Below are 23261 nucleotides of genomic sequence, written 5' to 3' on the forward strand. Positions count from 1 at the left end.
GAGGGAGAGGCCGGGGGACTGTTAGGGGGCTCCTCTCCGTTTCTCACTTCTTTCTTCGTAGTTGTAGATTTGAACCCCCCGTTCTTCCGTTTCTCTTCTTCTCTTCTTCATAGACTTCGGGGTTCATCCTTTCTTCCTTCCCTTTCTTGGGTTCTTCTTTAGTATAGGTGGGTGGTAGTTCTCTTTCTCTCTCTTCTAAATTTCGGGTTCCGTACAATGGGCGACAGGCACGCTGCTGAGGGGGAGGCCGTAGCCGGAGGCAGGGGTGCAGGGTGGGGGGATTAGGGGGCGGGTACTTTCTGTCTTCTTTCTCCTTTCTCCATTTCTAGGGCCCCTTTCTCTTTCGTATTCTATTTGGCTTTCTCTTTTTCCTCTCTCTTTCTCTTATCTTCGGGATTCCGAGTGGTGGGTGGCTTGTTGTACGTTCTTATGTTTCAAACTTCAAGGGTGGATGTTAGAATACAGTTCTCAGTTATAGCGGGCGTGTGCCGCCTCGGGGGCGTAATGTGCTAATTATTGTCTATCCTGTTTAATGTATCTCATTGCCAACGCCCTGCCTGCAGTGGTCCCGACTGTGAATATCCTGTTTAAAGATGTCCCCTTGTTTTGGTATTACTGGATTGTGCGACATCGGATCCTGTTCTTCCTTAAAAACTCTTAAAAGAAACCTCTCTTATCCTGGTACCGTTATGGTGCTGACAGTATCCTGGACTTTGATAGGGCATTGAAGAGGCGGAATGTTGCATATGTTTGGCTTTATCGATTCGCATTGACCGTCCCTGTAATAATGGCTGGCTGTGTTTATTCTTGACCTGATGCTGTAATTGCCTTATGTGACAATAAAGGTTTACCAAAAATAAAAATTAAAAATAAAAAAAAAAGAGGTAAGGAAGTGGAGTTACAGCATTATATCCTGTTATTTATTTTGGTTTTAACACACAAAGAAGATTTCAGGAAAGATCTTGAAAATCAACAGTAGAACGCTGTACGCAAAATGAAAGCAGAAACGAATCTGGCAATTTTACGCTGATCAAGCAAGGAAGCACAGGTTTTGGTGCCAAAGGAAAAAAAGGATCACCTTTGGGGCCATTTGCCACATCTTCATGAATCTTTCCAAAACTAAAAAAGTCTCATCTAGCTCAGCTCCTTCATGGAAAGTTTTAGAGTTATCCATCAATCAGGGGCTAGAAAAAAGGGAGGAGGGGGGTGTCAAAAACACATTATCCCTATTACTTTTTCCATAGGAAATCTAGACACAGCTACAGCCCACATGGTGGATCGAATTTAAGCCAAATTCAGCTGAAAGCTAGATCTTGGTCCAGAAAGCATGCGTTTTGTGATTTGGTGTAAATCCATCCAGTAGTTTTTGAGATATTAGGACACGAAAACTTTGGATATTACATGCCACAGACCAGACAGATCCCAAGGTGAGATCTGATTGGGGCAGGGTAGAGATACCGTGCCTCCCTAAGACTGTTGCGGGGGGGAGTTCACCTTGGGGGCAAAAACACATATTGTTTAAATTTTGCTACAAATTTGCAATTGATCGGCAAATCCACTGCAAAAAACACAAACATTAAAAAAAAGTGCAGTATCCCCACTTAAAATATAAACTCCCCAGGGAGGATCAGGGCAGTAGCACAAACAACTTAATAGAGGAGGGGGCATGCAGCCCCCCCTCTCTGAGCCTCTTCAGTTCCCAAGCCTCTGGAACCCCATCCTGCAGGGATGATTTTCAGATATAGTGGAGGGGGGTGCATGGCCCCCATGCCCATGTTCAAATCAGCCTACGAGACCCCATCCCCCAGGGTCCTATAATCTGCAGTGTCCTAGGGAGTCCACCCTCGAGACACTGTGGTTCCCTGCCAGAGAGAGTGCAAGCATATCCTGCCCGAACCTTCCTGGAATGGGACAGATGATTGCTCCCGCCCGGCGAGGGCAGTGAAAAATGTTGCTCCCACACAGGCGGGAGCAAAGGAAAGGTGCCGGCTCCAGCCAGCAAGAAGTATGGTGCTGGTTGAAAATCCAGTTGGGGTCGCGGGTGCCTTGCAGCTTCCCCACTGCCCCCACTAAGGCCTATATTGTTGGTGCCCCAATGATCACCGGTGCACCCACCTAAAAAATGTTTTAAATGGCCAGCTCCTGCCAGGGTAGATACTGGGACCGTTGGAGCCCTGGGGCTCCCTCCACAGCACCCAACTAATAACTGAGTTGTGGGTGCCACGGGTAGGCACCGGGCACCCACTTAATGAAATAAAAATGCTGGTTGGGGAGCCGGCTGGGTCTGCAAGAGCCCCGGGTCTCCTCCCCAATGGCACTGGGACACACACAAAAGTTTTAAAAATTGCCCCAAGGTAACTATAACTCCTTCCCTCACCATGCACTGCTAATGACAACACATATTACATTACTGATGACATCATCTTTGACATCACTGATAATATAATTGCAACATTTGCAATGAAATTATTGATACGAAAGCTAGCATGGTAGGGGCGCGAGTGATAGCCACCTTTGTGAGCAAGTTATAGTTTCTTAAGATAAATATAACTGATGAATTTCTGTAGTTATTAGAGTTTAAAACGTTAAGTTGTTTCTGGACATTTCACCAAGCTATAACTCTATGGGAATGTTACAGAGTTGTGAGAGTGACAGACGTATGGGTGTTGTAGGGTTTGGGATGGTCACAGGAATTGGTAAAGAGACACTGTAGGACATTTGCCCTTTCTGCAGGGTCCCCCCACAGTTTGCTGCCTGTAGACCTCTGTGCACTTTCCCCCTTCTAACCAAAGATGAAGTGTCTGTACTTCCTTTTCAACATAGTGAAATTGACAGACACCCAGATGGGCATATTTAACTTACCTTTAAGTCCCTAGTATATGGTACAAAGGCTATCCAGGGTCTATGAGTTAAATATTATTAGAGGACAGCAACACCCACTGTACCATCCACTACAGTCACAGTGCAAACATGACTGCAGGCATATCATTTGAAGTGACATGTCAAAATAACCCATTTTGAAAGGTCAAAACCTGCCTTTTAAAAATGTATATGCCCCCCCTCCGCCCTCCCATGTAGGCCTTAATGCCCATAAGGCGATTGCCTGAAACTGGATTTTAATGCTAGGTGTAGGAGAACACTATGATCACCATAGTACACCACCCCCCCCCCCCAAACCCTCAGAGCCTATGTTTAGTGTGGCTGAAGATTTCCGCCATCTTGGAAAAGCCATAAGTAGGTAGGGTTAGCCCTGGGAACTTCCACCCCATTGGTTAGGGTATGCCCATGAGTCATTCCCACCCACTAGCTTGTGCCAGGCATAAATGTGGATTTTCCAGGCACTCACTTCAGAACACTCCTGGACATGAGGACTAAATCTGCTGTCTGTGACCTGACTGAACAGAGCTCTAAAGGTCTGGACCTTGTCTCTTTTGTGACCAGGACAAAGAAGTAGACTCCAAGGGTCATAAGGCTAACCACATGTTAAAGCAACAAAGACACAACAAGCCACAAGAGGCCTTTTCATACAACTAACACACAAAAGTTGATATGCAAATTTGTCTTGTCCCTGATCAAAAAGGAACAGTTCAGCCCGAACTGTCAGGTCAAATCTTCTCTGAACCAGAAAACAGGCAATCAAAGACTGGTTTCGCTTGATTGGAGATCTTAAGTCCAGTGTAGCATGGTTCTACTGGCAGTGAGCACAAGACCCTCACTTGGGAATACCCAGGCCATTTAGGGCGGTACAACAAACACACAAAAGGTGATGACAGGAATGCTTACAATTTGTCTACCCACTAGCAATCGCTCAGGTAGCATTCCAATTCCAACCCACTGTTCTTTGGAACATATATATTTGATCCCATTCATCTCCCATTAGCCTCTCCTTTCATCCACCATCTTTCTCTAGCCTCATCACCATTTTCATTCTGTTCTCCACTACCAGCACTGTTCAGTTTTCTCCTGATTAGACTTGCCTTTTTCTACACCTTCCTCCTCTTCTTCCAAGTTCTCCATCTCCTTTCATCCGTGTACAGGTCCTCTTGAAGATCACCTTATCTTGCTCTTCTTATCTCCTTTTTCTCTCTGTATGTGAAAACTTTCTTCACTCTTTATAATGTGTTTTTCTATTTAGTGCTTAATATCACAAATGTGTTGCTTCATGTCATCGTAAGCAGCAGATTTTATTACACACATTTCAATTATAACAAAGTTCTATTAAGGGGGAATAAAGTGACATTTGTGGCACTACAGACAACTTTCAACAAGACTCTATTACTTACTAGCAGTTACTATAAATAAGGCTTCTCAGTATTTTGATCCCAGAAGAGTTAGAGGTTAAGGTAGCCCTATTAGTTTTTAGGGTGATATGTATCAAGCTATTTTGCGTTCGCAAACGCTGCGAATTACAAAAATAGTGCTTTGTGAACGCAAACTAGCATGTCCCAATGTATGACAGTGTTCTGTATCGCAAAATGATAATCTCAAAAATTGCGATTTCCAAATTTGCGAGGCAACAAATCTGCGAAAAACCATTAGCGAATTCACAATTTGAGAGTCCCAAATTGCGAATTTGCAAAAATGTATGTCGCAGATTGCGAATTTGCAATAGAACGTATGGAAAATGTGCAAATTACAAGTAAGCAAAAATCGCAATTTTGCACCTTCAAATTACCAACAACTCAGGGCAGTTGGAAACCAGGTGCAACTTATTTAAAGAGGCCCAGAATGCCTCTGTGTCTTTAACAATGGCAGCGCTGTATGTCATAGCGAGGAGGATGTGGATTCAAGCTGAAGCACAGAGAAGGAGGAGGAGATAGGAACACGTTTACAGAGTGCGCATAACCCTGTTTCAGCAAACAGAGGAAGAAATACATGAGAAGTACAGACTAGACTCAGCAACTATACTAGACCTGATAGCTGACCTACAACCTATACTTGAGCATCCAACCCGCAGGACCCAAGCAATTTCAACACATGTGCAGGTCCTCTGTTTACTGCACCTACTAGCATAGGGGGGCATAGCAACAGCAGGAGGGGTGTCCTAAAGTTTACTGTTGTGCTTCTTTCAAGCATTCTTGGATGCAATGGTACAGAGGACACACCATTACTTCAGATTCCCCACCACACAACAGGCAGTACAGCATTCCAAATTGCATTTCTACCAGATAGCACTGATGGGACACATGTAGCCCTCTGTCCCCCCTCAGATAATGAGTACATATTCAGGAAAAGGAAATCATTCCATTCACTCAACATACAGGTCATATGTAACGCAAAACACATAACTGATATAGTGGCCAAATATCTGGCAGTACACACGATTCCTTCATATTTAGACACAGTGGATTATACACATGTCTCACTGGGGGTGAATTTGGCGAAGGATACCTGCTAGGTAAATGCAACTTTGCACACGCTGATGGACTCATTACTTCTGCATGAATAGGACAGTGATTAACCATATGCTTTTCATCCTGTAGGTGACAGTGCATATGCTGTGCGCTCATTCATCTCCACACCATACCTCAATCCGGCTAATCAGAGTGAGAGAAAATACAATGGCGCAATGTCATCGAGCAGACATTTGGAATACTGAAGAGCAGGTTCCGCTGTCTGCACAAAAGTGGAGGAGCCCTGCAGTATAGGCCAGAGACCTGTTGCAAGATCGAGACTATTTGTGCCATGCTGCACAAAGTCGCAACAACAAAAGGCATACCAATGGAACTCACAGATTCCGAATCAGATGAAGTTGAGGAACCAGGTCCACGTCTCAGACCAGCAGGTGGTGTAGGTGCAGCAGATGGTAGACAGAGACGTAATGAAATAACCCGCAACTAGTGATGATGACACAAAGCAACTCGTGACTGTTGAATAACTGTGTTTTAATATACCTTAACATCAGGTAAAAGGTATTCACACAGCCTACAAATCACAAGTATTGTGTGGCTTTTGTTGTTTAACATGTCATGTACACAGGACATAAAATACTGAATGACATTTGTACGTATGTGTGACGGGGCGGGACGCTCCTGTGAGGAACATGATAAATCCCAAGACTGGTGGTCAGCTGTTCCCTTGTCGCCCCTTTCTGTTCCCATTCAACAGCCTACCTCCCCTTACCCAGAGGAGTGACCACTTACAGACACTGAACACCGTTGGGGTTAAGAGGACGACAAAGAACAAGGCGCCTTTAATTTCGCCTTTCAGGAAGACGTGACTCCGCCCATCTGGAGCGTCACGGAACCAAAAGGAGGAGGAACCCGAAAGACAAAGGACGGCGTTTCCCAGGAGGAAGAAGGCGTTACGGAGTGGAGAGCGAGAGCGGAATCGAAGAGTTGCGGAGAAGAAGAAGCCCCGACGAGCCCAGCTGCGGACATCAAGCCAGGAGGCCAATGTCTCGGCGAATCGCCCCGCCACGCTCCCGCGGGAGGAGCGTGGCTAACAAAGGAACGGGGCAGAGTTGCGGGTTGGGTGAGTCGGAGTGGCCAGCCTACCGACTGACAGCCAGTGTAAATACGTGTACAGTCTCCTTGTACCTTTTCCCTCCCGAGCACTAAAAAGGCACTGTACCAGCTGTTGTAAATACACTGTGCACTTTGGTTTCCCTCACTCCCGGCCCCAAAATTCCTGCTCTGGACGTCCCAGTGATTGCTTTTCCTTTTCCTTTCTTTACGGTCCCGGCGTATACGGAGGGCACCGCCTGTGAAGGATTGTGCCGAAACCACCGGTCTGGCTGAAACACCTCCCCTGCGTGGCCGAACCACCCTGGAACTTCCAGCTTTCCCCAAGGGCGTAAGAACGGAGCCGGACGAGTTTGCCCGCATAAGACTCTCTAGTAGGAGAAGAAAAGCTTATACGAAAATAAAACCCTCCTTAAAATCGTTACTCCAGGTTTCAGACTCAGTTCCTTCCCCGCCTTCTGCTCCCGCCCCTGTACAGTATGCCATGGGTTTCATCACCCATTAGCATTAATCTGTGGCAATACTGTCTATTTCTTCCGTTCACGGACAGCAATTGCAAGCTCAATGTTCAGACTACCCTCCCTTGATGAGGCATCTGATGCTGTTCCCTGCCTCACATTACACTGTCTGGGTTCAGTCATGGGTGGGGTAATGCTGCTGCGGCTGGAGACCTCCTCACTGTCCCCTGCCCCCAGAATACCTGTGCCAGATATGTTTGCTGTCTGTAGCTGATCAACTGCATTGGTGACCTGCACCAAACCCTTGGCAATATCCTTGCTGCAGTGTGCCATTTCAATCTGCATCGATACAGTGCATCTTGATAGTACAGATGTGCCATTGCACAAACGGTTGACTGCCTTACTGTAATGATCCCGACGGATGAATAGATGTTGCTTTTCCCTGCGTTTGGATGCATGGTCCCTCTGCATTGTGGCACAGAGCTCTTTGATGGCTACGGTTATTTCCTTAATGCTGTCTGCACATGCCTTATTGCCCTCTTCAACAGTGTGGTTTAGCTCTTTGATGCCTTTCTTTATGTCTGTCAGATTCAGATTGACAGACACCAGCTGCCTGTTAATTGACCGCATGCTTTTTGCTTGCAGATGCTGAACCTTGACCATTGTTTCCTCCAGCCCAGAACAGACAGAAGATTCATCTCCTACATCTGCAGTGTTTCGTGCCCTTGGCCTGCGTCTCATACGACTGCTGTTGCTACGGTCCATAGGAGACTGGTCATGTTGCTGCCGTGCCTGCTCTTCTTGGCATGGATGTGGCTCATCCTGTATGCCTTCTAGTTCTCCCTCCATCTCCTGGAGTGGAGGCACAGTGTAACGGCGTTGTCTCTGCACAGGTGTTGGCTGTGTTGTGTGCTCTGTCACCTCTCCCCCTACCTGTTCCTGTAGCTGTGGTGCTCATCAAGTTCTGTGTCATCACCCTGTGTCACAGGTTCACCTGTGAATACAAGAGAACTACTTATTGTCTGTCCTGCTTTCTGTTATTTACAAAATTAAATTCAATACAGTTGGTATACCTAACTGCTGTAATTCATTTTGTTTTTTACTGTTGCGTCTCAACTGCTGATATATTGCTGTGTGTCAATGCTTAACTGTGTTATGTGTGTGACTACATCTCCCACGATGCATTGCAAAATTGTGGAATGGAGTAGCAATGATACTTAGATATTGAGGCATTCCTGAGTGCGGTGTTTAGTGGGTAATAGGTCAGGGCTGATTTAGCATGCTTCCTACCTTGTCTGATGTTGGGCGTGGCTGAGCTGTCAATATCTGCAACCCAGCTGATGCTTTCTGACTGTAGCGTGGACTCCACCAAATCACCAAGGGGACGTGGATGCATGCTCAGTAGATGGACCTCCACCAGTTTTCTTTGCCTCCGCAAGCCTGTTGGCAACCTTATCTTTTGCCCTTGAGCGCGAGTCGCACCAACGCTTGCATAGGTCCTCGATGGAGCGCTGTATGACACCAATGGCATTTATCTTAGCCTGTATGTTCAGCTAGATTTTTCGCTTCTCTGACTCTGGGATGTGCAGAGATTTCTTGCCAAGCAGCTGTTCATGGCTCCTCACCATCTCCTCAATGAGGACCTCAAGTTCTTTTTCACTGAATGTTTGTGCCTTTTCCTTACAGCAGCCTCCTTTGCCTTCTCCTATGTATCCATAGTGGTTTTGATCCACCCCTACTCCCTGCCCCTGTTGGTTTCTCCCATCCTGAAGTTCCCCGTGGAATGTCGGGGTGTTCTCCAGTGAGGAGAGTGGATGGTCAATTAAAACAAGCATCTACCTGATTTCCGGGTCCTGTCATTCTTTTGGAATTCCAACACTGGCGACGGAACTGAGCAGGGGGCAGTAGCGACCATTTCCCCTTTGTGTGCTCTCTCCACACGCGAGGAAGGACCTTTCTAAAAGAAGTATTGCACCGCTATCGGACACCCATCTGCCTTGTCAGGAAAATAGGTGAAAAGGAGTCTATGTCGTGTAAACCGCGGAGCTGGGCTACAGGGCCGGGTAAGGCTTAGAGTGTGAGCCGAAAAATAAAAGGACTGACTCAAGAAAAAAGAGGTATATGCTACACTGCCGCGTGTCTGCAGGAGGAAGATTGCGCATGTAGCGGAGGAAGCTTGACTTCCTTGGTGTATGCTGAGGTGATTTCTCAGGAGAAGACGTAATATTGACCGGATGACCGCTAATTAATCGTACCTGTAGTGTGTCCTGTAGTTTCTGGGTGTATATTATCGGAAGGAGTGCAGCGTCGTTGCGTATTTGGGATCTGCAGCAGGGTTGTCAGCGGGCGATTCTCCTGCGCTGTGTCAAGATTCCTGTCAGATTCCATGGACTAGCGTCTCTGTTTGGCGCCTGCGCTTCGATCCCTTAGTCAGCTGGTCGGAAACTGACTGCCTTCGTGACTAGTGTTCCGGAGCCGGCGCATTCTGTCAGCGCATCAGGAAAAGGGCCGCCCTCACACGCCTCCAGAATGTCAGCTGTATCCGGCGTCATGCGATCTGGCCGGCGCACCAGGAGCTAAGGAGCGGAATTTTCTGTCAGTTTCAGTGTTCCGGTTGTGAAGAGTTTCCAAGGAACATTTAAGGTGTAGTTCGTGGTGAAGAAGTACAAGTAAGAAACCTTGGAACAGTATCCCACAAGACATTTAGTGGCCCACGCCCCGTGGGTTATAGTGAAGGTTCTCTTACATCCATTTTTACTCTGACTTTGACTTTGCAGCGTTGCCTACTGTTCGCATCCGATTGTTGAGTTGGGGGTACTGCTGCAAAATGTGCCTGTACCTAATAGAGATAGTACCAAAATTGTGTAGCATTGTGTCCCTTTAGTAAATTCCAAACCCTCCCTGTTTATTTAGTCTCTGGTTCATCCCCTTATAATTCCAAATGGCAGCAGCAAGCATGAACCAACCCCCGCCCTTCCTGAATGACATAGGAGAACCCGAGATTAGCTGGAAGGAATGGGTGAAACTTTTTGAGTCGTATCTCATAGCCATAGGGGGGCAAAGGTTTGACTCAATAAGAAAACAACATATTTTACTCCATAATCTGGGTGTACAAGGGCGTAAAGTATATGAATCACTACCTGTGCCAGAGCAGGAAGGAAATGATGTTGGGGAAGTTGATGTGTTTGTGCAGACCATGACAAAATTAGAAAAACATTTTGGGGATAGAATCAATGTGGTTCTAGAGAGGCACACATTTTTTAAAAGGTGTCAAGGCAAACAGGAATCTGTCCAGAATTATATCGCAGTTTTGTGGGGACTTACACAGTTATGTGAATTTGGGGATCTCACAGACTCTTTAATAAGAGACCAACTTGTGAGGTGCACAAATAATCCACGCATCCAGGAGAAATTATTGGCAAAGAACCCTGGGCTTAGAGAAGCTATTGAATTAGCTAATTCAGTGGAACACACAGCAAGGTGTGTAAAAGAAATGAAACCGGATGGGGAGGTGGTGGCAACTATTAATGATGAAGAAGACAGGAATGATGTGTATAAGATGGGGTTCAAAGAGAATGCCAACACCAGGACAGATTACAGAGAGAAGGGTCCAAAGTGTTACCGGTGTGGCAGCAACAACCATTTTGCCACTTATTTTCAATGCCCAGCCAGGTATGTCACCTGTAAGAAATGCAATAGGAGGGGGCATTTTGCCAGGGTGTGTCGAGATGGTGAATTACACACAAGAGATCAGGATAGAAATACAGAAAGGGTGGGAAGTAAAGAAGTCAAATGTATTGAACAAAAAATGGAAAAGTTTATTTTACAAGTAAAAGATGTCAGCGACACAGTGAATTCTATCTATCCAAAATGTGATGTATTAATTGATGATGAACGTGTTGAAATGTTTGCTGATTCTTGTTCTCCGTTCACTTTACTCAATAAGGATGATTATGTCTCCATGGGAAAAAATAAGATTAGTGAGTTAAAAAACCCAGATATTTCTCCCACAGGATACAATAAAGGAAACATTCCCCTTTTGGGCATGATGGATGTGCAGCTACAATTCAAGGATAGGAAAACCTATGGGACAGTATATGTTGTAAAGTCGGGATCTAATCTTTTAGGATGGGTACATCAAAAGGAGTTGGGAATCATACTAGACCCTAATAGTGCTGAACAAGTTCTGCTCACAGAGAAGTTTCCGGGGGGTGAAAAATTTTGTGAAGAATTCAAACAGCTTTTCAAAGAGGAACTTGGATGTTTGCACGATTTTCAACACAGGATCAAATTAAAGCAAAATGTTAAACCTGTGGTCTATAAAAAAATCTGTTTAAAAAAAAAAATGTTAAACCTGTGGTGGACAGTCTGCGCACAGTGCCTTTTAAACTGAAAGAGCTTCTGGAAAATGAGCTGCGCAGGTTATGTGACCTGGATATAATCCAACCTATAGACTGTTCAGAGTGGTTGGCTCCGATAGTTATCGCGCCCAAATCCAATGGTGAAGGGATTCGCCTCTGTGTGGACTTGCACAATTTAAATGACTGCATCTGGGTAGAAAGACATCCTTTGCCGGTAATCAATGAAATGCTAAGCACCATGGGCCCCGCAAGGTATTTCAGTGTGATAGATCTATCCATGGCGTATCACCAGCTCGAACTACATCCGGAATTAAGGCCACTCACGGGGTTCATTACACCTTTCGGAGCATTCATGTTCAAAAGCATGCCTTTTGGCCTTGCGTCAGCGGCAGCTATTTTCCAAAGAGCAATGCAGAAGATCCTGGAGGGTGTGGAAAGCACAATGTGCTTCCAAGATGATATTCTGGTCTATGGAAAGAATTCTGAAGAACACGATGGGGTATTGAGGCAAGTTTTTAAAAGACTCATGGATGCTGGCCTAACAGTGAAGAAAGAAAAGTGCAAAATAAAAGTACAACAAGTTGAATACCTGGGCCATTCGATTTCGAAAGAAGGATTTAGACCAAAGAGTAGTTTGATCCGAGCAGTAAAGGAAGCCCCCAATCCAAGAAACAAAGAAGAGCTCAAGTCCTTTTTGGGGCTAATGGAATATATGTCAAAATATGTGGAAAATGTTGCTGCGAAGTGCAAACCCATGAGAGAGATGTTGAAGAAAAACAGGGAGTTTGTGTTGAATAAGGAGCAGGAGGCCGTTGCGAATGCCTTAAAAGAGGACTTAATCAGCTCCCCAGCCCATGGAACTTTTGACCCGACTAAGAAGACTATCCTGGCAACTGATGCCTCAAATTATGGATTGGGTGCCACCTTAGTCCAGAAAAATAGAAATGAGAAGAAGATTATTGCCTATGCGTCCAGGAGTCTCTCTCCACCATAAAAAAACTATTCGGTAATCGAACGTGAGGTCTTGGCTTGTTTTTGGACAGTCAGGCATTTTAAGTTTTTTCTATGGGGTTTGAGATTCACTATATGGACGGATCACAAGCCACTCACGTTTATATTCTCTGTGAAAGGCCTGGAGAATTGCACCCCGCGCATCAGCAGATGGATCCTAGGACTGGAACATTACAATTTCAAGATTGAACATGTACCGGGAAAAGAAAATACCTTTGCAGATTTCCTCTCAAGATCACCATTACCAGAGGTAGGAGTACCTGAGGAAGCTCTGGACAGTCCCATAATGATGATGGATTTTCCTGCCATCACGGAAAAAGAGTGGGAGGATGGTATGAAGGAGGACAAAGAGTTTAGTGTCTTAAAAGAGTATGTCAAGAAGGGATGGCCAAACAAGAAGAAAGAAGTTGAAGCGGAAGTGGAGGAATTTTGGGAGATAAGAAATGAATTAAGTGTCATCGGAGAAAACATTTATCGCAACAATAGAGTGATACCTCCCAGGGAACTATGGAAGAGAGTCATTGATTTGGCGCATGAAGGCCACCTTGGGCGCAGTACCACCAAGGCAAGAGTAAGAACAAATTTCTGGTTCCCAAAAATGGATGCCATGACTGAAGAAGTGGTAAAGGAGTGTGGAGCCTGTGCAAAAAGCGATAAGTCTAAAGTGATACACAAGTCTCCGTTGTCTCCAGTAAGTGTTCCGAACAAACCATGGAACAAATTGGCAATGGACATTATCGGACCCATGCAGAATCTGGGTGTGCAGAAAAGATTCATGTTGGTCCTGATCGATTATACTTCACACTGGATCAAGCAAAAGTTTGAGCACAACATCACTACCAAAGAGGTGATTCAATTTCTGAAAGAGGTGTTCTATGAGGAAGGTATACCTTCCACATTAATTACTGACAATGGGGTACAATTCACCTCTGAAGAAATGCAGGAGTTTCTGAAAATTTCAGGCATAAGGCATGAAACCACAGCCCTCTATTGTCCGAAAGCTAATGGCCTGGTGGAGAGGGCGAACAGGGTCATTAAAGAAAATATCCAGCTGGCTACCATCAATGGACATGACGTAGAAAACTCTTTGAGGCAATGTCTGTGGGCTTATCACACATCACCCAATAGAGTAACTGGGGTCTCTCCTTTTGTGTCCTTACGTGGAAGGGAGCCATGTACCAAGTTAAATCCTAGTTGGTTAAAGGGTGGTGATGTCAAGGAAGTAGATTGGGAGGAGGCAGGAGAGAAGGTCAGACAACATCAGACCAAGTACAAACAGTGGTATGATCAAAAACATGGAGTGAAGGTCCAAAGGTGGGAGGTGGGAGACCTGGCACAAGCCAAAAGGAACACCAAGTCGGGAACCACTCTCAGCAAGTTCCACTCTCCTAGTAAGATTGTTAAAGTATTGAAAAATGTGGTACAGTTTGAAAATGGTCAATGGTGGAGTTTTGACAACATTGTAAGTGTGAAACCATAACCTGTTTGCTAGGTGCTCTTGCTGTTCCCCCGCTGGCGCTGTCCAGCCTATCGTTTGCTACCCTGCTTCCTGCTTTTAACAGTTGTTGTTGTCTTGGGCTCATATTTACCCTCGCTTTTAACTTGTTGCCTCTTGCCTACATTCCGCTCCCCTTACTGCACGTAAAAAGGGCACCTTTGTGCCTCCTAAACACCACTACTTTGTGGGTCCTGGTCCTGGGTCTTCATTTCGGGCGCCATCTTTGTTTGGGGCTAGGTATTCGGCGGCGGCCGCCATCTTTGAGCGGACTCGCGCGCCAAGGGCTCATTGGAGAGCCTATTTAAAGTCGCTCCCTTACGCGCAGCGGTACGCGCGGGTGGACGCCTTCTCTGTGCCTGAGTCGTGCCGGAGTCCTGCCCGTCTGCGCCCGTCAGCGTCCCGGAGGCGGCGGGGCGGCGGAGGACTTTGGTCAGGTGAGGGTAAGGATGATCCACTATTCCTCGGCGACTCTTCACGCTATGCGCACTTCATCTAGCTTGTGTCGCTCTGTATTCCCTGGTCGTCACAGGGGGAAACGTTTCTGCCCGGCTTGTGGCTGGTCGCCCACGGGGGCACAGTGTAGTGTCCTTAGGACACCCGAGGCTCATGCGAAACATCGCTGTTTGCTGCTTAACACTAGATCGGTAGCAAGGCATGCCCTGCACATTCACGATCTTCTTGTCAGGGAGAATCCGTTATGCCTGCTCCTGACCGAAACCTGGTTGGGAGAGGCGTCGAACCCAGATATTTTTACTGCGATCCCTTCAACCTATAATATTTTCCGCCAAGACAGAGCTACGGGTAGGGGGGGAGGAGTCGCTGTGGTGGTGAGGAAAAACATTTCCTGCTCAGTTCTTCCTGTGAACTCCATCGAGGGCTCTGAATCCCTGAGCTTCATGCTTAGACTGTCTCCTGGTCAAGCGCTTAAGGGATTGCTGGTTTATAGGCCTCCCGGCCCGGTGGGCTCTTTTTGGGATGACCTACAGACAGCCATCTCGGAGCTGGCTCTCTCTGCGCAGCATTGTCTGCTTGCAGGCGATTTTAACTTTCATCTTGATGTGTTGGAGGATCCGGATGGGATTAAACTCCTAGATATTACATCTACGCTTGGCCTAGCACCATTTGTGCTAGGGCCTACTCACGAGAAAGGGCATACCCTCGACCAGGTGTTCTCCTCTGTTCCTATTGTTGACATCGCTGCACGGCCGGTGCTCTGGTCGGATCATTGGCTGATTGAGTTTTCCGTGTTGGAGAACGGGCGATCTGGTATCTGCGCCCCCGCGGTGCACAGAGCTGCCTCGAGAGCGTTACACAGAGTGACGCCTGCTGTGTTGGAGCAGGCGCTCACGGAACATCCGTGCTCTCTCTCGGGCGACCCGGAAAGAGACACCGAGGCCCTGCAGCGATGGTTGACTGAGAGGTTAGATACTCTCGCCCCAAAGGTAACCCCCAGGTCCACCGCGATACGACAATCTGCGCCATGGTTCACCGAGGCGCTGCGCGTGGCTCGCAGCCAGTGTAAGGTTGCTGAGCGGGCCTGGCGCCTTCAATATAATGGGGAGGCCAAACTCGCCTACAGGTCTGTGGTGAAGGACTATCACCGGGCTATTTTTGGCGCCAAGCGGGATTACCTTGCTAGGAGGATTGAGGCGTCGGTGAACTCCTGCAAGGAGATCTTCACGATAGTGAAGGAGTTCACGTCCCCGACCTCTTACTCACCCCCGCCTGTGTCACCTGAGGCGTGGGCGTGTGATCTGGCCACTTTCTTCACCAACAAGATTAAGGCAATTCAGGCCTCCTTCTCGGAGAGCTCAATGGAGGATGGCTGCGGCCATGGGGCAGGACCCGGAACATCGCCCATGTCCACGGCAGTACTGGCTGACTTTCCACCTGTCTCCAGTGACATGTCTCGGGCGCTGCTGGCCAGCCTTAAATCTGGCTCACCACTGGACCCCTGCCCCGCCAAGTTCTTGGCGGGGATGGCGGCAGTGGTGGATCCTTTGGTCAACCCGATCCTCAATGCCTCCTTGCGGGAGGGGATTGTTCCAAGCTCCTGGAAAAGGGCGATGGTGATCCCCCTCCTGAAAAAGCCTGGTCTTGATGCCGAGGTGTTGGCCAATTACAGGCCAATTTCACTTCTCCCGGCTCTGGCTAAGATCACGGAGAAACATGTCCATGGCGTCTTGTCGAGCTTTCTTGAATCCAACAATTTGCTCCATCCATCCCAATCCGGTTTCCGTCCGAATTTCAGTACGGAAACAGCGTTGGTGGAGGTCTCGGAGATCATCAGGGAGACCTTGGATGTGGGTGGCAAGGCCATGTTAGTCATGTTGGACCTGTCGGCGGCCTTCGACACCGTCCCCCATGAGGCGCTTCTCGCCAGGCTTTATGACATCGGCCTAAGGGGGACGGTGCTCAGATGGTTTACATCTTTTCTGGAAGGCCGCCGCCAGACGGTCTGGGTGTCCCAGAGCTCCGCCGAGATGCCGCCTTTGGGAGTCGGGGTTCCACAGGGATCTGTGTTGAGCCCGACATTATTCAACATCTTTATGTCCCCCCTGGCGGCTGCGGTGGAGGCTTACGGAGCCCAGATCGTGTCCTACGCCGACGACACGCAACTCCTCTTCACATGTGGCAAAGATCAGCCATTTGAGGGGGAGAGAATTCGGGACTGTCTGGATATGGTCTTCGGCTGGTTCCAGCGTAATAGCCTGAAGGCCAACTCCAGCAAGTCGGAGGTTTTATTCTTCGGCTGTGCCATCGATCCCGAATGGCGGCAGTGGTGGCCGGCCGCTATGTGCCCTCCGGTGCAGTCCTCCCAGGTTGCCAAGAACCTCGGTGTTAGGCTTGACAACAAGCTCTCTTTAAGAGCGCATGTTCTCGGCCTGGCCGGCACCTGTTTCGGTATTCTGAAAATGCTCCGCAAGTTTCTCCCTTTACTATCTGCGGAGCACAGACGGATTACAGTGCAGGCGCTAATCGGGTCGAGGCTCGATTATGCCAATGCTCTCTTTCTAGGTTTACCGGACTATCTGGTCCAGCGCCTGCAGGTGGCACAGAACTCTGCAGCCCGTGCGATCTTTGGTTTGCATAGACGAACACGGGCTTCTGGGCTGCTGCAGACGTTGCATTGGCTGCCGATCCGTAAACGGATTATGTTTAAAGCCCTGACGCTGGTGCACAAAGCTCTGTTTGGCTCAGGTGCGGGATATCTACAGAAGAGATTGGTGTTTTATCGTCCCGCCCGCTCTCTTCGCTCTGAATCCCTCTTTACTGTTGTGGTCCCACGGGTGAGGAAGGCTCGTACGGGGGGGCGTTCTTTTAGCCTCAAGGCCTCCCAGTTGTGGAACTCGCTCCCACTGGTACTTCGCAGCACTCCCAATTTGCTTCAATTTAGAAGGAACCTGAAAACTTGGCTTTTTAATCTTTCTGTTTAGGTGGATTTTCTTTTTCCTGCTTTTGGGATCTGTTCTCTGTGTTATGTTTTACACTGTAGCTGTTGTGGAAAGCGCCGGGACACTCTTTTAGAGTAGCCGTGCGCTATATAAACGCATTTTAACATAACATAACATAACATAACATTATAAGGAAGGGAGATGTGTTAGAATCAGCCTGTTGGTACAATCTGTCCACCCCTACTCCCTGCCCCTGTTGGTTTCTCCCATCCTGAAGTTCCCCGTGGAATGTTGGGGTGTTCTCCAGAGAGGAGAGTGGATGGTCGATTAAAACAAGCATCTACCTGATTTCCGGGTCCTGTCATTCTTTTGGAATTCCAACAGTCTTTACACTACAGATGGACTTCTGAGTGGCGTGCTCCTGCTCCCAGCCTCTAATACAGCCGCAGGAAATCAGAAACAGCATGGGCAGTCACACTTTCTGGTTGTGATGTCATCATGCTGCATCTGAATAGCAGATTCGCAAAATTGCGATTTCTTAATTGCGATTTCACAATTAAGGAATCGCAATTTAAGAAATTGGTAATTGCGATGTTTACCGAATCGCTTTTTTGGGGGGAATTTTTACATACATAATGTTTTGCAATTCTCAAATAGCGAATCGGTAAAAATCGTTATTTGAGAATCACAATTCCCTTTTTTGATATATATGGCCCTTAGTTTTTGACATGCTTCTTTCACACATACCTTAGCTCACATATTTCAGAAGCCAGCGTTTCTCTCAATGAGCTGGCCTCCTTCTTGCATCTTCCTATTTTTCTTTTGCCACTGATTCAGAGTCTTATTCTCAGGTAAGACATTCGCAGATCTAGTAGTTTAAATACCTACCTGAAGCAGCAGGCCCCACAGCAATTCCACCCCTACAGGAACATTAATAGGATTGGCTGGACTATGGAGGTAATAATCTGCACTTGGTGCCCCGCACCCTAACATTTCTCTGTTCCATTCCATTGCATCGCTCCCTTAAATAATGAGCCACCAAATAAACTTCCTAATTTAAATTAGGGACTAAGAACTTATGAATTTTTATGATAAGATAGTAGAATCAGATGGGCATCGAGCAAGAATTCTTAAAAATACTATATTCGAGTATACGCCATTCGCCCTTTCATTATGATTGGCAGTCCCCCTTAACGCAAGAGGATGCTCGCCTGTTTGGTCAGGAGATCGTCAGCCAGGTAATGCATCTAATGTTTAAAGGAATAGCTGAATTCTGTTTTCTGTGTGATATGTTGGTACATAGAATGTGTGGGAAGGTGAATGATTGCAAGTTCTGCATATTGTTGAACAAACTGCATATAACGACAATCGTATATTCACGGTTCAAGCAACCAAAATATTTTAGAAATCAGATAAGTGGGGAAGGTGTTTAACCCAATGAATAGATAATGAGTACCAAAACAGATGCACCAACTCATCGTGGTAAACTAATGTAATTTCTGTGGTTAGCAGAACTTTAATCCAAAAGTGTGCCCAACTATGCAAAAGAATCCTTACTGCATGACAGGGTTAGTCAATATGAAGGTTCTGTTTGTCTGTGAGAAAAGCGTGAAAATGTATTTAGAATAATCATGATTAATACAAGAAAAGCATGACCATTAAAAGTATTTGATTTGCAATGGAGCAACCTTGTAATAATGGATGCAAGTACCAAAACGTTAGGAGTCGGGCTCTGCCATAAGGCAGGAAGTATAAAAAATGACAACATTGCCATTCAAGGTAAGCACGAGGGGTGGGTGAAACCAATAAAACAATGTTTGAGGGAGATTCTTGCTTCTGTATGGGGACAAGCAGGCTGAAAGCACCCCTAATATAAATCTGGATATGTAAGGAATATTCAGGACGTCAGCGATAACTGACAAATTATATAACGGCAGCAGTATGTGAAATGGCCATAATAAATCAGATGCTCCAGTCAGTTTGAGATTCAGGGAAGAGCAAATAATTAGCGAAATTGATTATGTCATGGCTAAACATGGAATCTTGACACATAGTCCACAACATGGCTGTGATCCAGAGCGTGGAATGTGATCATGACCCCCTCATAACTACCCTGAAATGCCAACTGCATGGAGAGGATGGTGGCCCTTGACACAGCTACTATCGATATCTAAAGGGAAATCCATGAGATGGAGACCAGGAAATTATGCCATCAAGGCGCCATGTACTGCAAACATTGTAGCAGCTCTCGTGAAGACCTTAAGATCTGGAATTCAAACAAATAGCAGGCCATCGCCAAGGACTTTGAAAATCTACTCAGGATGGTCACCCCTGGTTTGCCATCAAGGCACCATTGTATTGCAAACATTGTAGCGGCTCTCTTGAAGACCTTAAGACCTGGAATTCAAACAAATAGCAGGCCATCGCCAAGGACTTTGAAAATCTACTCAGGATGGTCACCCCTAGTTTGCCATCAAGGCACCATGTATTGCAAACATTGTAGAGGCTCTAGTGAAGACCTTAAGACCTGGAATTCAAACAAATAGCAAGCCATAGTCAAGGACTTTGAAAACCTACTCAGGATGGTCACCCCTAGTTTTGTAATCACTAGGCAGATACATAATGGCAACCAGAATAAAAATCATTTAAACTAGTACGGAGAATGCTACCTAAAAAGTACAAGTTAAATACTCTATTAAGGTGCCAACCCAAAAGCAAAGCCCAGAAGATAAACTAAAAATAAAAGCATGCAGGAAATATTATAATAACTTCATGTTACCTAAAAAGAAGCAGGTACCTAATAGAGTCATAGAAATACTAAAAACAGCCCTACAGCCTTATTTGAAAAAGATAGTATAGTAGAAGGTTCTGGGAACTGATTAAATGGGCTTTAAGGGGAACTCCAGCACTAAGCACCAGGAAGTGGGGCCAAACAAATAGCTGAAATACTACACAGTATACAAAGGTGAAACTAACTTGCTCAGACCAACATCCCTAACACCCTTACTGGCAAATGAGGAGAGGACGACCACATCTAAAACCCCTATAGCCCACACCAAAGAATACCCTGGTGACCCTTGACCTGCTCGCAGATCAGGTCGCTCCGCACGCCGCACGGCTCCTCCTGTGCGCGCGTGTCTCTGGTCTCCCTGCCGCCGCGAGTTCGCCACCGGTGTGCTCCCCTGTGCTGCCTGCCTGCACTGTGGTTTGACTGCTCGGGTTCGTTATTAATTCTGCTTAGGTACAGGTTACTCTTAGCGCTTCTGCTTGTTGTTGTTTTGCTTGCCCTTATCGCTCCTTGCCTCCCCCCCCACTCCCCGCTTCTCGCCGCTGCCCCCTGTGGCCCCGCCCCCTTTTGCCTTTTGTGACCCGCCCATTGGTCGCTCCGCTCCCGCCTCCCAGCTGCTCCTCCCTCCCACTTCGCCCAGCGCCAGAACCCTTTACGACGCCAGCACCCTCCTAGCTCTCAACACCGGCGGGGACCTCCGCTGCTTCCAGGCTGCCCCGAAACGCACCCACGGACCCTTCTCCTGCCACACCTGCAACTTCTCCTGCGACAGAACCACCAAACCTCCAAGGACCGGACCCAACCACCTCCGCTGCATACTCCTCAACACCCGCTCTGCACGCAAACACGCCATTGAGCTGTGGGACCTTCTCGACACAACGGAACCAGACGTAGCATTCCTGACCGAGATCTGGTGGAACAACTCCTCGGCACCAGAAATCGCCATAGCCATCCCAGACGGATACAAGATATCCCGCAGAGACCGCACCCACAGAATCGGAGGAGGAATAGCCATCGTCCACAAATCCACACTCAAGATCCACACCCTCGCAGACGACTCTCTCAACTCCGCCGAACACCTCCACTTCCGGATCCACACCGACCCCAACACCACTCTCAGAGGAACACTCGTCTACAGACCCCCCGGACCCTGGGCCCTGTTCAGCGACTCCATCGCCGACCTCGCCAGCACCCAGGCACTCTCCTCCACAGACTACATCCTCCTCGGGGACCTGAACTACCACCTCGAGAACAACAACAACACCAACTTCGCCACCCTGGTCGACAACCTCGCCAACCTTGGATTCCGGCAACTCGTCACCGATCGCACCCACGCAGCCGGCCACACGCTCGACACCATCTTCTCCACAAGCACCCACGTCACCTTCAACTACACCACCGAACTCCACTGGACCGACCACCGATGCATCCACCTCACATTCAAGAAGGCAACCACGCACCACCGCACCCAACAGCTGCCTCGTCGCTGCTGGGGCAGAATCACCGAGGACCAGCTGACCTCCGCCCTCGCCCTGAACCCACCAGCAACCCCACCGGCCAAGACACCGCCACCCGGTACCTCAGACAGTGGATCAAAGACTGCGCCAACACTCTCGCCCCGCTAAAGAAACCCTCCATCACCCACCACAGCAAGAAGGCTGCCTGGTTCACCGAAGAACTCCAGACCTCCAAGCACACATGTCGGAAGCTAAAGAAGAAATGGCTCCAAGACCGCACGTCAGAAAACCACGCTGCCCTCAAGGACGCCACCCGCAGACATCACCAACTCATCAGAACGACCAAGAGAGCCTCATTCAAAACCCGCCTTGACAACAATGCACACGATTGCAAAGAACTCTTCAGCATCGTGAAGGAACTCTTCAACCAACAGCGCCAACACCAACGACATCCCACCCTCGCAAGAACTGTGCGACTCACTTTGCCAACTTACCCCACCGCAACATCACTGACATCCATGACAGCTTCAACGTCCCGCCCGCCCCGACCACGACACACCCCACCCCGAACGACACCAACCTACTGACCTCGTGGGCCCACGTCAACGACGACGAAACATGCAAGATCATGAACTCATCCACTCAGGATCGCCAGCAGACCCCTGCCCTCACCACATGTTCAACAAAGCAGACGCTACCATCGCACCCCAACTGCGAAAGGTCATCAACATCTCCTTCGACTCCGTGACGTTCCCGGAAAGCTCGAAGCACACCGAAATCAACGCCCTCCTCAAAAAGCCCAAGGCAGACCCCAAGGACCTCAAGAACTTCCGGCCCATCTCCCTGCTCCCTTTCCCGGCAAAGGTCATTGAGAAGATCGCCAACATACAGCTGACCTGCCACCTCGAAGACAACAACATCCTAGACCCGTCGCAATCCGGATTCAGACGGAACCACAGCACCGAGACAGCCCTCATCGCCGCCACAGACGACATCCGACGCCAACTTGACAATGGCGAAACCTCTGCCCTCATCCTCCTGGACCTGTCGGCCGCCTTCGACACGGTCTGCCACCGCACACTAAGAACGCGCCTCCAAGAAGCCGGAATTCGGGACAAAGCCCTGGACTGGACCACTTCCTTCCTGTCTGGCAGAACCCAGAGAGTCTGCCTCCCACCCTACCAAGCCAAAGCAACCAACCTCATCTGCGGCGTACCCCAGGGCTCATCCCTCAGCCCGACGCTATTCAACATCTACATGGCCCCTCTCGCACAAGTGGCCCGCCAACACGACCTAAACATCATCTCCTACGCCGACGACACCCAGCTCATCCTCTCACTCACCAAAGACCCGCACACCGCCAAAACCAACCTCCGCGAGGGCATGAAGGCGGTCATCGAGTGGATGAGGAACAGACGCCTGAAGCTGAATTCTGACAAGACGGAAGTCCTCATCCTTGGCCCTACCCCGTCGGCCTGGGACGACTCCTGGTGGCCGACAACACTAGGAACAGCACCGACACCCACAGACCACGCACGCAACTTGGGATTCATCCTCGACTCCTCCCTCTCCATGTCCAAGCAGGTCAACGCCGTCTCCTCCTCCTGCTTCAACACCCTCCGCATGCTTTGCAGGATCTACAAGTGGATCCCGATCGAAACCAGGAGAACAGTGACCCAAGCCCTCGTCAGCAGCCGGCTGGACTACGGCAACGCACTCTACGCTGGAATTCCAACCAAACACCTACAGCGACTACAACGCATCCAGAACGCCTCGGCCCGACTGATCCTCAACCTCTCATGTCGCAGCCACATCACCCCCCCACCTAA

The 23261-nt window shown here is 48.1% G+C and overlaps 1 protein-coding gene across 5 annotated transcripts in view; it reads right to left on the reverse strand.

The window, feature by feature from the left end:
* The window catches only part of CAB39L (calcium binding protein 39 like), a 698257-nt gene that overhangs the window by 561860 nt on the left and 113136 nt on the right, over positions 1-23261 (reverse strand). The window contains exon 1 of one of the 5 annotated variants that reach the window (XM_078657348.1): positions 3978-4086. The exons of the other annotated variants lie outside the window; for them this stretch is intronic. The gene's annotated coding sequence lies outside the window, so the exon portion shown is untranslated. Of the gene's footprint in view, positions 1-3977; positions 4087-23261 lie in introns of those variants that run through there. 5 annotated transcript variants of the gene reach the window in all.

The sequence above is a fragment of the Lissotriton helveticus genome, chromosome 8 (assembly GCF_964261635.1).
Source record: "Lissotriton helveticus chromosome 8, aLisHel1.1, whole genome shotgun sequence".
NCBI lineage: Eukaryota > Metazoa > Chordata > Amphibia > Caudata > Salamandridae > Lissotriton > Lissotriton helveticus.